We start from the raw sequence: 14,954 nt of genomic DNA on the forward strand, positions 1-14,954 counted from the left end.
CCTTCTTCCCTCCCTAAGCCCCAGGATGGCCCAGAGACTCTCAGCCTCCTGTGTATGTATTTCTTTCCTGTCTTCTTACCCATTCACGTATCAGGACTTGACTCTTGTCTACTATACTACATACATGCGGTGTTAGGAGTGTGAATGAGTCACCAGTTTTGGGGACCCACATGAAAAGGGCTACCAGCAAAGCAAAGGCTATCTAGGGGAGAACGGCCAGGTGTGGTGTCTCAGAGCCACATCATGTTCTTCCCTTCATGCATTCGCTTACTCAGAAAGCATGGATAAGCGGTTGGGACATTCCTGATATGCTAGATGCCTGGGAAATATAAGTAATAGCTAGAACAGACTATCCTACCTTGTGGGTATTGTGCTACAGCCTTTAAACACATTAATTCATTTAGCCCCAAGAATCTTAAGACAATATTATGTTTTAATAAGGAAGCTCTGATTCAGAGCAATGAAGTGGCCTTCCCAGATGGAAGAGATGAGAATCAAACCCATATCTGACTTGAAATCACTTTTGATCACTTACTAATAAGGCCTTGTTGAAAATTCGGCAGGGAGTCGGGCCTTGCTCCTAAGCAGCTCAGTCTGGGAGGCGAGCAGGTGAGTATGTTTAAGGGGGTAAACTCAGTCTTGGAAGGGAATAGGGAAGGCTTCCTGGTGGAGGTGATGCCCAAGCTGAGTCCAGAAGGATGCATAAGAGCCAGCCCAGGGAAGAAACAGAGGTAGGGTGTTATGAAGCTGAGGGAAGAGCTTCAACAAATACCCAGAACTGAGTGAGAATTTGTGTCTTGGTAACAGGAAGCAGGCAGGAACGAGGGAGAGAGAAGAAGCCGGAGAAGTGGCAGAGATCAGACACAAAGGGCCTTGTATGTCAGGCCAAAGACACCAGGAGGATTTAAACAAAAGGGAACAGGTGGAGATCCTCTGGTGGTGGTAAGGTGGCTGGGTAATAGGAGGTGGAAAAAATGAGGCTATGGCCGATTTTGTGAGAAATGTAGGCTTAAACTGAGATCTGCAAGGGTACAAACTTGAGAAACTCTAGAAGATAGAATCAGCGGGACTTAGTGGTGATTAGACATGGGGGGTGTCATGGATGAAGAAGGGAGGAGCCAGGTCTGAGAGACCAGGCTGGGCAGCATGTCCCCAGACACGTGTGGCCCACCTGCTTGGTGGCAGTGGGGATCATCATCGTGGCCCTGGGCCCCATTCTGGCCCTGTGTGGAGGAAGTGGATGCATTCTGACCACGGGCTCTGGGATGCATGTGATTATTGAGATGTCACTTATGCAGGCGGGGGTCCAGCTGGCCCAGCTCCCACCTCTCTGTCCCCTCCAGGCAAACCCCGTCTTTGTCTCTTACGAAGGAAGTAGACTCTTTCTGTACTGGACATATGGACAGTGTCATGATTGGCCTCCTTTCTTGTATGGCCTAGGGGTTGCTTGGCCAGCAGGCACTGTGCTTGGACCTAGCTTCTTCTAGGTTACTAGCATATGGCCATCGGCAAGGCAGCTGTTGGGAAGCCCCTAGTCTTGGAGCTCCAAATTCCAAGCTCCCTGACACCCTGGCTTCTCTGGGCTTTAGAGAACACCTTCTGGGGGGCTGGGAGAACTGGTGCCCAAGGAGAAGCTTGTGAAAAAGGAGATAAGACAATCCCTGTATTTCTGGGTTCTTGGGAAGAAAGCACCGTGGGTGGCAACTGTAACTTTCTGGAGACAAATGTGAATGTTTAAAAACTTGAGGAGGGCAGCCCCAGTGGCCCAGCGGTTTAGCGCCGCCTGCAGCCCAGGGCGTGATCCTGGAGATCCAGGATCGAGTCCCACATTGGGCTCTCTGCATGGAGCTTGCTTCTCCCTCTGCCTGTGTGTGTCTGCGCCTCTCTCTGTGTCTTTATGAATAAATAAATAAAAATATTTTAAAAATAAATAAAAACTTGAGGACCCCAAACGCAGTTCAGTCTTAAGCCAAAAGCTAGGCCAGCGGCTGGGAGGGAGCAACAGCAGCTATCCTGTGGGTAAAGGTGGGCTGGGTGGGTTTTGTTCCCCATCCAGTTGGCTCCCTCTCTCAGCTTAGCAGACCTAAGCACTTTTGGAACTTTCTCCTTTGGTCCTCCATCTAAGGAAATTAGATGTGGCACTGCCGGTTATCCGGCTCTGAATTCCTCTCCAACCTTTCCTGGAGCTTCAGAGAAGCCCACCTCCAGTTCAGAGAATTTATGAATCTGCCTGCCTGTTGTGCGGGGTCTGGCACCTGCCACACCTGGGACGGGGGACGCTTCCTGGGCCTACCTTGAGCCACCAGTCTGGTTTGACTCCTGACTGATGCCCGAGGGCCTGGCACATGATCTGTCCATCCCGGAGTCGGTGTGCCAGGTGTGTCTCATGAATTCAGTTCAAGCTGCGGGGGGAGCCTTGGAGAGGCTGGGAGTTGGGTCTTGGCGGCGGGGGAGGGGGTGGCCACTGCGGGGGAGCTGGGGTGGGGACGGCGGCGTCGGGGAGGGGAGGGCCCGATGGGAGGCCGCTGCAGGGCCCGGGGCTGCGAGCCTGGAGCCCCCCGCGGCCCCCTCCCCCCGCGTGCGCGCCAGGCCCGCGTTACTCTGGCAACTCGCCCCGCTCAGCCGGCACCAGGCAGCTGAATCCAGCCCCTTGTTACGGCGGAAAATGCTCTCATTGAGGCGCCCGAGCGGAGCTTCTGCCTTTTATTGCAACCGGCGCCACCGGCTTCCATTTGTAAACTTATTAGTGTGCGCGCGCGGCGAGCGGCCGGGAGCGGGGCGCGGGGCGCGGGGCGCCGGGAGCCGGGAGCGGGGAGCCCGGAGCCGGGAGCCGGGAGCGGGCGGGGCGCGGGCGGCGGAGGGGGCGGCGGAGGGGGCGGCGGCCGCCGCATGCTAATCAGGGCCCGGGGCGCCGAGGGGCGCGGGGGGCCCCGCCCCGGCCTTGCCCTCCGCCCTGCGGGCTCCGACTCCCCGGCGTCGCGCCCGGAGCGGGGTCCCAGGGCGCACGGTTGGGAAGGGCCTTAGGAGCCGGAGAGGAGACGGGTGGCTCGGGTGGGGGTGGGGGTGGGGAGGGCACGGGGAGGGGCGGCTCCCTGCGCCGCCCTGGGGGTGCCTGGTCCCCAGGCCCGGGGCTCCCTGCAGCGCAGCCCGGGGGCGCCGCCTGCGCCCCCCAGTGGTCGTGCCCGCGCCTCCTTGCTCCGCAGGGGCCGCGGGCAGGTGCGGCGCGGCGCGGCGCGGAGGTGGCGTCCCCGGAGGCCCCCCGAGGGCGCCGACCCGCGGAGCGTGGGCCTCCCGGAAGCCGGCTGCTCGGGCCCCATCTCAGGACCTCGCACAAGGGCAGCTCTTTGTTTCTCTCCGCCCCCCAGTTCCTTCTCTCCCGCCTCCTCCCCCTTTCCGGTGATGGACTCGGTGCGGGGGCAGGGCGCGGGGGCGGGGCGGGGCGGGGGGGCTCCCTCCCAGGCCTGCCCGATCTGATCTGCTGGGGACCCCTCCCCGGGGAGCTGGCACCTGCCCCCGGCCGAGGCGGTGATGCTGGGGCGGGCGTGGGAGGACGGACAGACTGCGGAGCCCGCGTCATGCGCCCCTGGGGGGCTCCGGGAGCGCGGCGCTGCTCTCCCGCTGGCGGGCGGGGGGGCCGGCCTCCGAGGTGGAGGTGGCCGAGCCTGCCTCGTCACCACCAGCCGCTGACCTCATTAGGGCTCGGCTCCTGGAGGAGCGGGCGGTTGAAGGACCGGGAGAACCCGAGCTAAGTGGCTGCGAAGATGGGGACAGCCTCTCCGGAAAGTCGCTTTCCAATGAGCTGCTGCGTCCCCTCCTCCTTTAATTAGCAGGAGGGAGCCGGACAAGTTGTTACAACTGCAGGGAAAACGATAAAAGATGGCTTTGTATGAGTGTGGCAAATTTTATTAAACCGAGAGAAAGGGTAACTGAAACATGACAGCCGTGTGTGTAGTGCCTCCTGAATTTGTAATAACCCAATCTTGTTCTGAATCATCCCTGCGTTGGCAAACGGAATATAAAGCATTTAACAGATCCAATATTGTAGGAGGTTCAACAGAGACCAGCCAGCCGAGTGGGGAGGGACAGGTAGGGGGGAAGAGGGCCTCCAACCCCGGGGCAGCCTCGGCTGGTTAATGAGACCCGAGCAGAAATACAGGGCCTGGCTCGGGGCTTTGTCTCATTAATTACTCGGGGCCCCCGGCTCTTCCTTACATCTCAATGTTTCCACTTAGAATTCAGAGGTAATATCAGGCCACAAGAGAAAACTTAACTAATAGCATATTAGTTGGTAGGGAATGGACAAAGCCATCTTTTCCTAGAGGAAGTAAAAAGTGACGACAGGAAATCAGAGGCGAGGAGCTGAGCCGCGTGGCTGCTCTGGCTTGGGGGATGAGTTTGACTCACTCCAGAACAGGGGTGACGTGCGCTCCCGAGCTGTAGCTGTGGGGTGCCAGCGGCTGTCATCTTGGTGATAGCCCTGTGCGTGAGGCCCAGACAGGTCAAGTCCTACCCCCAGGGTTTAGTGAATGGCAAGCTTGGTCTTGCACTTCGGTCCTTTAGACTCCAGAGCCTATGCTTTGCCTGTTACCCTGGGTCTCCGATTGCAGTTGACAAATGAAAAGGAGGAAAGAAATATTCTTCATTTGTAGAGGCCCTTGAATGAGGAATTGTAGCTCTCAAACTCCAGGGGACTTCAAGATCTTCTGATCTACCTAAGATATTATTTACTCATCTTTTCAGAGGAAGTGACTGGGTTCCAGAGATGTTAAGCCACCTGTCCAGGGTCACCCAGCCAGGAGATGACTGAGAGAGGAGACCGGACTGCACATTCCTTTCTACTACCGAGTAAGGCCTCAGATGCCCCATAAATCCACGCTTCATTAGAATAGGGTCTATTTAAGATGATCGCAAGTTAAATCTGTGGATAGAGCCTGACTTCTTACTCCTGCCATTTTCTGTTCTGTCCTCAGTGGAGACAGAGATGTATACCACCGCCTTTCCTGTCGCTCTTCCTAAATCTGAAGGCTGGCATTTAAATCCGACCTCTCCCCTCGCTGAAATTCTTCCTGCCAAAGACTGAGCTAGACCCTCTCAGGGGTTTCACTTCCCACTCAGGAGTGATTAACGTGTCCCTTTTCCCAGCACGGAGAGGAAATGAGCAAAGCACTTCTGTTGAAAGAGAGAGAGAGAGAGAGAGAGAGGAGACCAAAAAAAAAAAAAAAAAAATATGTAACACAACCCCAGGTTCCAGTTTGGGTTTGCAAAGTGGAAAACAAAACAGAACCATTTCCCAGGTACTTTTATGTTATTGCCTCTATAATGTGCCCAAAAATATTTTCCAAGTGATTCATCTACAATCCAATAAGAACAACGGCTGTTGCTATTCGTATGAAAGGAGCCGGAGAGCATTAGTGAGCAATTTTATTTTATGGAGGGGAAGTGGCACAGGTGTTTGGAGCCATTTGCCTGAGGCATCAAGGACTGTGCCCGGGGCGTCTGTAGCTCCAGGCAGGGCAGCTGGCACTGCTGCAGGTTGGATAATACACCAACCAGACAGTACCCAATGGTTAACCTGGGACAGGACTACCCGTGGTGGAGGCTTTTAAACTTCAGTGCACTGGTCTCCTGCCACTCAAAGATCTCTTTGTAGTCTGCCGATTTTCAAAAAGTATCATTAACAGTAATAATTCACATTTGTAAGAGACTTTGTGGTTTACACTGCTGCCTTTTACCGTCGTCTGGTGCAATCTTGATAAGCACCCTGAGATTGAAACAGATACGGTCATCCCCATTTTACAGATGAGAAGACTGAGGTTTTGGAAAGTTTACTACTTTGTCCAGAATAAGAGGCTCCCTTCCCCCCCATCCCTGCCCTGCGCCCTCAGCCGTTTCCATGTGTCGGTGTCCCCCCTTGGGGATTCTTATGTTGAATTCTGATTTGGAGCAGGAGCTGTGGGCTTCCCTAACGGGTAGTGCCACGCAGTGTCAGTCACTGAGACAAGACGAAGGTCCTTAGCTAGGAAACGGGAGTGGTCAGGAGGACCTCAGGGCGGCAGGGGAGAAACTCTGGGCCCTGCGCTGGTGACTACAGACTTGGAGGAAGCTGGGCACGGGGAATGGTGCTGTCTCCGTGCGGCGGGCCGTGGCTAGGAATGGTGAACAGGGAACCTCGGAGAGGATCTAAGTGGATGCACAAAGGCCAGATTGGGTGGATGAGTGTCCCTCTTGTTCCTTTCCCTTTCATATTTCCAGACCGTTAGAAAAGTCTTAATTAATCATTCCAGTCTCATCAGAGGTGCTTTTGGGATTAAGGCGAAGGACCTGTGTCTGTAGCAAAGCACTCCTTGGAACGGGTGGTGGCTGTTTCTTACCCACCCTACCTTCTTGGTGTCAGCGATAATGAGTGGGACAAGGTGAATCTTAGGGGACAGGGGTCAGGGGAAGAAGAGCCCGCTGCCTGCCTCACTGGGAAGCCTCCTTCCCCTGCCAACCAGAGAAGATCGGCGCTTGAGGCTTTTGAAACCTATTGTACACAACATGAATTTACTTAACACTTAACTGCACCCTTGAAAATGATTAAGATGGTACATTTTATTTTGTGTATTTTACCAATAAGAAAAATAACTAGTTGTAACAATTGCTCATGGTTTATAAATCAAAAGGCTCTAACAATAAATGGTATTTCTCTGCCCTACCCTTCCCTAACCCCTCAGGCTCCCCTCTTGGAAGCAGTGGCTTTCCACATTTTATCTGTTTCTTCTGACATTTACATATCTCTAGAGTTCTAAATAATATGTATGTATAGTTTAGCTTAATGCATTAATTATATTATCAATTGACTTTCTATTTATGCTAATGAGGATTTAGTTCTCTTACACTGCCATCCCCTCTGATTCTCACCCTCTATATAGAGTATTTAAATTCTAGTTAAATCAATAGTCAGGATTTACATTGTGCCTGTTTGACTATTATTCACAGCTGACTATTATATTATGGTTATGTTTCTTTTTATTTTTTTCTTTTCCTGAAGTTAATAACCACCTTGTTCTGCTTAATTTTTTTTTGCTTTAATTTTCTTTGTACTTACCAATAGCCTCTGAGAATAATCTTCCTGAAGGTCAGTCTCATCAGACAATCGGTCAGTTCTGACACGTGTCTCGGAGACTTTGCTTCTGGACACCGCTGTAATGTCTGGTTGGCTTTGCTCCTAGGCCTGTGGTGCGGCTGTCACCGTAGGACTTCCCTCTGCTCTGGTCCCAGGAATTCCCTTCTCCTTTTTGTAATATACATTCCTCCTTTCTAGGACCTTGCATCCTCTCTTTTTTTGATTTGCTCCATTGTTTTGATGGAGCACATTTACCAGGAGTTTTCTCAGGTTCGGAAGATGTATGCAGCGTCCAGAGGGCTGGTGAGGACAATCCATGGTGTGGTGCTAACACGCTCTGGGCTGCTGCCTTTTGCACCTGGGGCACTGCCATCTCCTATTGCCTGTGTAGGATCTCCTGCTTTCTGTAGCCCCCTTGGCCATTTTTTCCTATCTTTTCATCCTGCTAAAGGACTTTGATTTTTAGGAAGGCCGGGCCCTCACACATGTCACACTATGAAGGGGCAGCACTGTGACTTGAACCCAGATCTGTGGGCTCAAGTCCAGTGCTCTTCTTCGGTCTGCGCTGTGATCTGACCACCTTCTACCATAGCCAGGACCCATGCTCCCTGGTCTGCCACTCGTCAGCCACCTGGCCTCACCTAACATCCCTCCCCTCTTTTCCCATTCCTCCCTTGCCAGCCCCATTGTTGATGTGTGCCTCTCCAGCGCCCTACACCTGTGCCTGGACCCCGTCCAGGGCATGGTCTCCCCATGGGAAGCCCCAGGGTCTGTGGGACGGCCTGGTGTTTTATCCTTTTCTGGGTAGCAGGGTCTGCTTGGTGTTGGAGAATGTGGTTTATAAGGATGGAGGCCATCACTGCCTCCTCCCTTTGTCTGCCACACAGCCCTCCTTGCTCATGCTCCTTTGAACTAGCAGGAGGTCAGAGGAGGGGATCCCCTCTACAACATGCCTGGTCACCTTTGCCTGGAAAAATTCAGATCTGAATCAAGCAAGGGAAGGCGTAGTGCATCGGGGAGAATGTCAGGCTCTTCTCTCCATCCAGTCCCTTGTAACTCAGTAGGTAAGAGCGTGTTGTGACAGCAGTTGGGGCGGGAGAGCTGGTCCTCCTCCCAGGCTGTCTCTGGAAGGACTTGCCTGGCCTGCTGAAGGAGGCTGCAGGCTCCCTGCCCTCCCTCATCCCCTCCTACAGCATTGCCTTCCTTGGGAAGTTTTCCAGGCAGAGTGGAAGCAAGATGGCCAGGGATGCCAGAAGTCATGCATAAGTAAAATCCACAGATAATTCCCAAACTCTGCTTTAGCCATTAATTTTCATCTTCCCGCAAAACCTTTCTCCAAACTGCCAAAAGGAACAACACTGATTGATTTGTGACTTTCCCCCTTTATGTTTCCTCTGCTCCCTCCCTCTGCTTCTGATTGAGAGATAGAAATTAGCTATGAAATGACCCAAGGAAGCCCATTAGACATTCTGCAAGAAGACAGGAAAACAAGAGGCCTCAGTAATCCATAAATTAGATACTTAGGCCCAAAGCCATTGGATGTGATTCTGCGCTGTTTACTCATTCATTCATTCCTTCACTCCATGCTATATTCTGGATTGAATAAAGGTCTAGGTTCTGGTGTGATGAAATCATGGCATCTCACCTCATGTTTGAGGTGGTTGAAGTGTGTTTGAGGCAGTGTGACCTCTTGCAGATTGTAGTCACCCCAAGGCCCTGAGCCCAGCTGGTTTTGCTCACATGGTATGGGGTCCTCCGGGTACGGCTTGGGCTGCAGGACAGGCAGCTTGCTCAGAGTGAGAGCCCCATAAATGTTTGTTGTTGATGGTGATGCTCGATCAATAAAGCTAATCCTGCCATTGTCATCAGGGGATAAATCAGTACTCGTGTGCGTGAGAATTTCCCCTTGAACGTGTTTCTGAGGATGCTCAATCAGACTCTTTATGGTTTCCAAGAGCTGGGGCATGATAAAAAGGGCCTTGGCAATCTGCTGCTGTGGAGAAGTTGAGCCGAAAACAGGGAGGTCGGGATCCCTGGGTGGCTCAGCGGTTTAGCGCCTGCCTTTGGCCCAGGGCCTGATCCTGGATACCTGGGATCGAGTCCCACGTTGGGCTCCCTGCGTGGAGCCTGCTTTTCCCTCTGCTGTCTCTCTCTCTCTCTCTGTATGTCTCTCATTAATAAATAAATAAATAAAATCTTAAAAAAAGAAAACAGGGAGGCAATGAACTAGTCAGAGCCCCACTGCTCACCCAGGCTACCCCACAGCCTCCGAGGACCCTGGGCCTCCACTCAGCAATCTTGAGCTCAAGCTTGTGGGTTTTTTGATGGCAGCTCAATTCTCATCTCTCTGGGTGGGAGGAGGAGGTAGACGTGAGGATGGATCGTTGGCACTGGAACACTTGGGAATCAGAACGGTTGAGCGCAGGTGTGTAAGAGGGCAGGCCAGGAGTGGGCAGGGGAGCAGCTTGGGCTGGACCTGGACTCAGCGGGCCGTGGGCTTGGCCGCCACAGACAGTATGTGTGCGTGAGTGTGAATCAGGAGTCAGGGAGCCACTGGGGTCCAGGATTTGGGGTTCAGGCCCTGCTCCCAGCCCCTTCTGTGTGTGTGGGTGGCCTGGACTGACAGCTCCGCCTGTGCTCGAGCTCTGGCTCTTCAGTTCCTAGAGGCCTGGTTGGAAGGTGGCTGAAGCGCAGCTGATGGTAAGGCCTTGGGACTCCTGCTGACTCCCCTCCACTGGCTCAGGGGTTGGAGGTGTCACAGCCCTGAGAACATCTCTTGTGACACATCCTCTCACCTCTGGGACCAACCCCAGGGCCTCTAGGACAGACTATCCGATGCGAGATTTAGTTCTCTGTTACGTATCTTCTCTCCAGCCTTACTGTGAGCTTCCTGAGAACAAGTCATGAATGTCTTCCCTAGTTCAAACATGCCCTCACATGCACCAGGCATGCGGCAGGGGCTCCGTAAGTGCTGGTGAATAGAGCAGGGGCCACAATGCGTGGTTGTGCCTGAATGGATGGGGGCAGCCCACTAAGTAGGTATCTAAGCTGGAGCCGCTGGGCAGGATGGACCGCTATGGTTCAAGGTCTTCTCCCAGGGAGGGGATGGTGGGGCGGGGGGCAGTGATGATCATGAGCAAACACTGACAGAGCCCGAAAGAATGCCTTACACAGGTTCCCTCATTTAATTCCCCCCTCCTCATTTAATTCTTAGTATAGCCCTAAGAGGCAGGTATTCTTTTTTTTTTTTTTTTTTAAGCTTTTATTTATTTGTGAGAGAGACACAAACTGAGGTAGACACATAGGCAGAGGGAGAAGCAGGGTCCATGCAGGGAGCCTGATGCAGGACTCAATCCCAGGATCACGACCTGAGCCAAAGGCAGATGCTCAACCACTGAGCCCCCCAGGCACCCCGAGGCAGGTATTCTTATTACTCTAAGAATGAGGGAGGAAACGGAGTCACCTGGCTCACTCCTGTGCATTTTCCACTTCTCTTCCTTTGTAAAGGCTCTACTACCCTCTACCTCCCTGTCACTGCATTTCTCACTCCTCCTGGCTATTCGCTTGTCCCGCTTCCCTAGGATGGGCCGTAAGTTCTGTCTGGGCAGGGACTGGGCCTGTCTTGCACATATTGAACCCCTGGCACCTGGCATACAGTTGGTATGGCGGAGATGCCCCATAAATGTCCTTGAACGAATGAACGAGCAGATCGTGAGAGCATCACTTCCTGTCCCTTGAAGCTCTCCACTGGTCTGCGGGGAGGATGGCTCTTCTTCTGTGTCACCCATAGTGCCTGCTGAGTAGAAGGGTGGTCCAGAACCAGGTACCTCTGTTTAACCCATGTCTGTTGAGCACCTACTGTGCGCCTAGGTCCAAACCGAGTGCCAGGAAAGGGGTCCCTAATATCAAGGTGTTTCCAACATCTTCTACAAAGACATCCCTTAACTTGAATTTCTCCTCAAGCTCTCCTGTGCTTTTGGGGAATTACCCCCACCTTGCCTTCTGTGAGTTCTAGGAAGGGGTGAATGAGCACCATTCTCAGCAGCTTTCTCAGCCTCGGAGGACCCCGTGATAGCCACCACCCCTCACGTAGACCAGCCGAGATGATTCAGTTATGCACATTAATGCTGGGATCCTTTGCTCGCTCCTTTTGAGGACATGAGTACTTTTTGTGAGATCTGAGGCGTCTGAGTTTTCTGCTCAGCCCATGGCAGGCCGAGGGTACTTTCCATGTACTGTCTCCAGCGTCTTCTCCTCTGTCACTGCCCAGACACTGCCTTTGACCTGATGCAATTTTCACACCTTATTCAGTGGCTCCTCATGGAACTCATCCACATCACTTCCCTCTGAAGCCTGCATCTTCCCACCATCTTCCAGGCTTTCTTTGGAATATCCCACTGGAACATTTTTGCAGGAAATAGAGGGTTTTCTGAATGGGGTGTGCTTGTGAGAGTGTGAATGTATTTGGGGCATGTGCCTCACACACCGCCCCAGGCAGAATTGTATATTCACCTCCTGCTCTTGGCCAGTTCTCTGCCATTTTCCCCCCAGACACCACCAGCCTTTCTGACCTCCTACTTGGCACCACCGGGGATGCGACTCCAGGTAGGCATCCAGCACCCTCCGCCCTCACCTTGTGCTTATGAACTGAATAGCAGAAAGCTCTTGAAGGGGAACCTAAGCAGAGTGGCTCAAACGTGGTCCACATGGCATTTTGCTGCTGCTGGAAGACGCAGCCCCTTGTATTTTTGAGGAGGCGACCATAGGAAAACAGAGTATGAATGGCCATAATTTCCTGGGCTCCTCAGCAAATTTGTACTTCATTCTGATTATTGAATGTGTTGCCTAATTGTAGCTATAAAAAGGAATAGTCCATCTTCCCCATGAAAGCCTGGTGCTGGCTAATTGTTGTTTAATTAGTTGATTCCAGTGGTCGAGGGGTGAGTTTGGAATTACAATTACAACTCCTATTATTTCAGGGAGATTGCTGAATTAATTAGTGGGACAATAGGATTCCTCATTGTTGACATCTTAAGAATCCACAATATAACTTTCAAATGGGTTGCAATAATGGAATTTGGTAAGAGATTTATCTTGTCTGCTGGCCAAAGCTGGACTTCAGGAGGACTGGGGCCTCCCTGTCTGCCCCCCTTCCCAGGGGACGGATGGGAGTATGGAGAGGCAGGTGCTCTTGGTGAGAGTTTTGACTGGCCAGATGTGGTGGAGGAAGCAGGGAGAGATCACACACCTTTGGTTGGCTTTCTCATGACCTGAGCGGGTGGAGGCCAAAGGTAATGTAAGATGAGAGAGAAGAGAAAGGAAAGGGTCCAGCCAAAAACGTGTAGGGTTTAATTCAAGGTCAGTGAAGAGGAACTTTGCTTATAGCTCTGATGATCATGGATAGCCACGTTGGCCAGGGGCAAGAGGCAGTGCTTCTGGAAGGCAGGCCCAAGTGGTGACAAGGCCAAGGTCATGCAAGGAGCTCTTGGAGCTGGATGGGTCCTCGTGAGCCCGTGTTCCCTAAGCCTCTCTGTGACCACCAGCCTTTGCTGGGCCAGGGACAAGGTTGGTGGTTGTTTGGTTCCAGGTGACCTTCAGCTTCCTGCCTGAGATCTTACCTTAGCTCCCTCTGGGCATGCCCAGGTTAGGATGGGAGCTGGGCAGACTCTGCTCCCTCTCCTTCCTTGTTATTTCCCCCCTCTCCCCAGGAGTCACCAGCAGCATCTTCCACTCTGGATATAAAAGAGAAATATTGCACTGTAGCTTCAGCAAGAGAGGTGATAATGAGGATATAGGAGAAACTGTTTATCCAGGTAGTTAATGTATGAATCATCCTGAAGGTCACGTGGTATCTCTTTCGAAGAGACATTCCTACCCCAGCCTCAGCCGCACACATGGAGCAGTGGGGCAGGGTACAGTTCTGTCCCGGATTCTGGATCTTGTGGAATTGGAGCCTGGAGACCTTAAGCAAAAGCCTGGGATGGAGGTGGGGGTGGTGGTGAGTGGGCTGTGGCCTCAGAGGAGAGCAGGAGGGGGTGAGGTCCTGTGGAAAGCGCTGAATGGGATGTTGGAGATCTCCTGGTTTAGAAGGACCTTCTTCCTTCAGGTTCTGAAGACAGTCTCCCAGTGAAAGCTGGATGGGAGCTCGTTCCTGACCCCGTGTCCTGGGTGTGCATCTTCTCCTCCCCCCCTCCCCCCCAGCATCCCACTCTGCACTTCCAGGGCTAGGCGTCCTCCAAGGGGACAGAGGGCCTGGAGTTTCTTGGAAGGCAGACCATTAAGATTTAATGGGACATTTCCTGCCAGACCAGGGGATTGTAAAATGCAACTAATTAAGATAGCTGGGGGATCTAGTCATTTCGCCTGTCGGCTAGCAAAGGCCAGACGTGAAATTATGCCAGTCCCTGCTCTCCTCTCTGCAGCCCTCCCCAGCCTCACCGCTGGGCTGCAGCTGGGCTGCCCCGGAGCAGCTGCTGGACGGCGCCCCTCCCCTCCGGCGGCCAGGTGTGCAGCGCAGCCCACACGGGGTAGGTAGCGGCGCCGAGGGCTTAATGAGGAACGCGATGCCGAGCAGGGTCCAGGCAGCCACGAGTCCCTGTGTGTGCACAGACTCCATGGCTCTGGCCCTGGGGACCAAAGCCGCAGCCCCGGCATCCTTTTGATCCCCTTGATCCCCTGCAGCGGGTTTTCCAGAGCCTTGATCTGTCAGGATCCTGTCCTTTTGGCAGAGTGAGCTGAGCAGCTGAAGGAAGTGGCTTGGAGAAGGAGTTGCGGTGTGCGAGTGAGTGCATGTGTGTGCATGTGTGTGCATGCGCGTGCGAGAGACAAAGAATCAGAGACAGGCAGACAAAGGGAGAGGCGGCAGACGGGGAGAAGGAGAGAAATGAGGCCAGGAGCAGGGAAGTAGAAGAGCAGTGGTTGCCTTCCCCAGGGCAGGGACATTTGGTCAAAGCTGGTCTCGTCTGTGAGTCTACACCCACAGGAGCCTAGAAATGAGGACACGGAGGGACAGAGGTGGGCACAGCCCATATTCCTCTGGGGCTCCCTGGTCCGCGCCTCCACTCTCGGGCTGACAGTGCGCTGGATTAAAGACGCCCAGGAAGCCAGAGAGAGGCGGGAGTTTAGAGCTGCCCGTAGGCATGTGATGGAAAGCTCTAGATGTGGACTCCAGAAGGCTCTGCCTCTTACAGTGGGTGTGACCTCTCTGAGGTCACATAAAAGTGAGGGTGCTATTGCCAGCCTCACAGGGTTGTCTTGGGTGTTCATGAGGCACCACAGCCAGGACTTCTGGGACGTACCAGGTACCCAGTGAGCTGACGTCAGCCACCTTCCCTTCCTCCTGTAAAAGAGGTGCCTGATGCAGTGTCAGATACATGCTTGGCTTTTACTACTAACCTGGTATAAGCAGCCTCTGGAACCTGAGAACCATTTGGGAGCTGCGCAGCAGGACATGGGGCTGGGCCCAACGTGCCAGCAGGTCCCTAGGGGCCTGCCATGTATTCCTTTCTTGCGTGGCTCAACTTTGCCCATCTCCACAGGTACTCAGAATGAAAGGTGGGGACGGTTGCTAATGCCACGAGCTCCCCAGTGGTTGGATTTGAGCCCTGGCTCTGCCACTCAATGGCCATTGCAAGCTCCAGGTTACTATTCCACCCAGAGTGGGGGTGAGGGCGGGACATCCCGCGGGCAGTGCTGTGCCTGCCCTGTGTCTGGGTTACCTCCCACCCCGAGGTGAGTGCCGGGAAGGCTCGGAGGCAGACTCCTTCCTGAGGATAACAGTAGGCCCAAGCAGCATTTGTGATGTACCTACCGTGTGCCGGGCCCTGCCCTGGCACGGAGGATTCCGAAG

At 53.4% G+C, this 14,954-nt stretch overlaps 1 protein-coding gene across 1 annotated transcript in view; it reads left to right on the forward strand.

Annotated features, from left to right (window-relative positions):
- The first annotated feature begins 2,613 nt into the window (after nt 1-2,613).
- GRIK4 (glutamate ionotropic receptor kainate type subunit 4) overlaps nt 2,614-14,954 on the forward strand; it is a 382,506-nt gene continuing 370,165 nt past the window's right edge. Inside the window, 2 exon segments of the mRNA XM_077893889.1 lie at nt 2,614-2,734; nt 4,741-4,845. The gene's annotated coding sequence lies outside the window, so the exon portion shown is untranslated.

The sequence above is a fragment of the Canis aureus genome, chromosome 3 (genome assembly GCF_053574225.1).
Source record: "Canis aureus isolate CA01 chromosome 3, VMU_Caureus_v.1.0, whole genome shotgun sequence".
Lineage (NCBI taxonomy): Eukaryota > Metazoa > Chordata > Mammalia > Carnivora > Canidae > Canis > Canis aureus.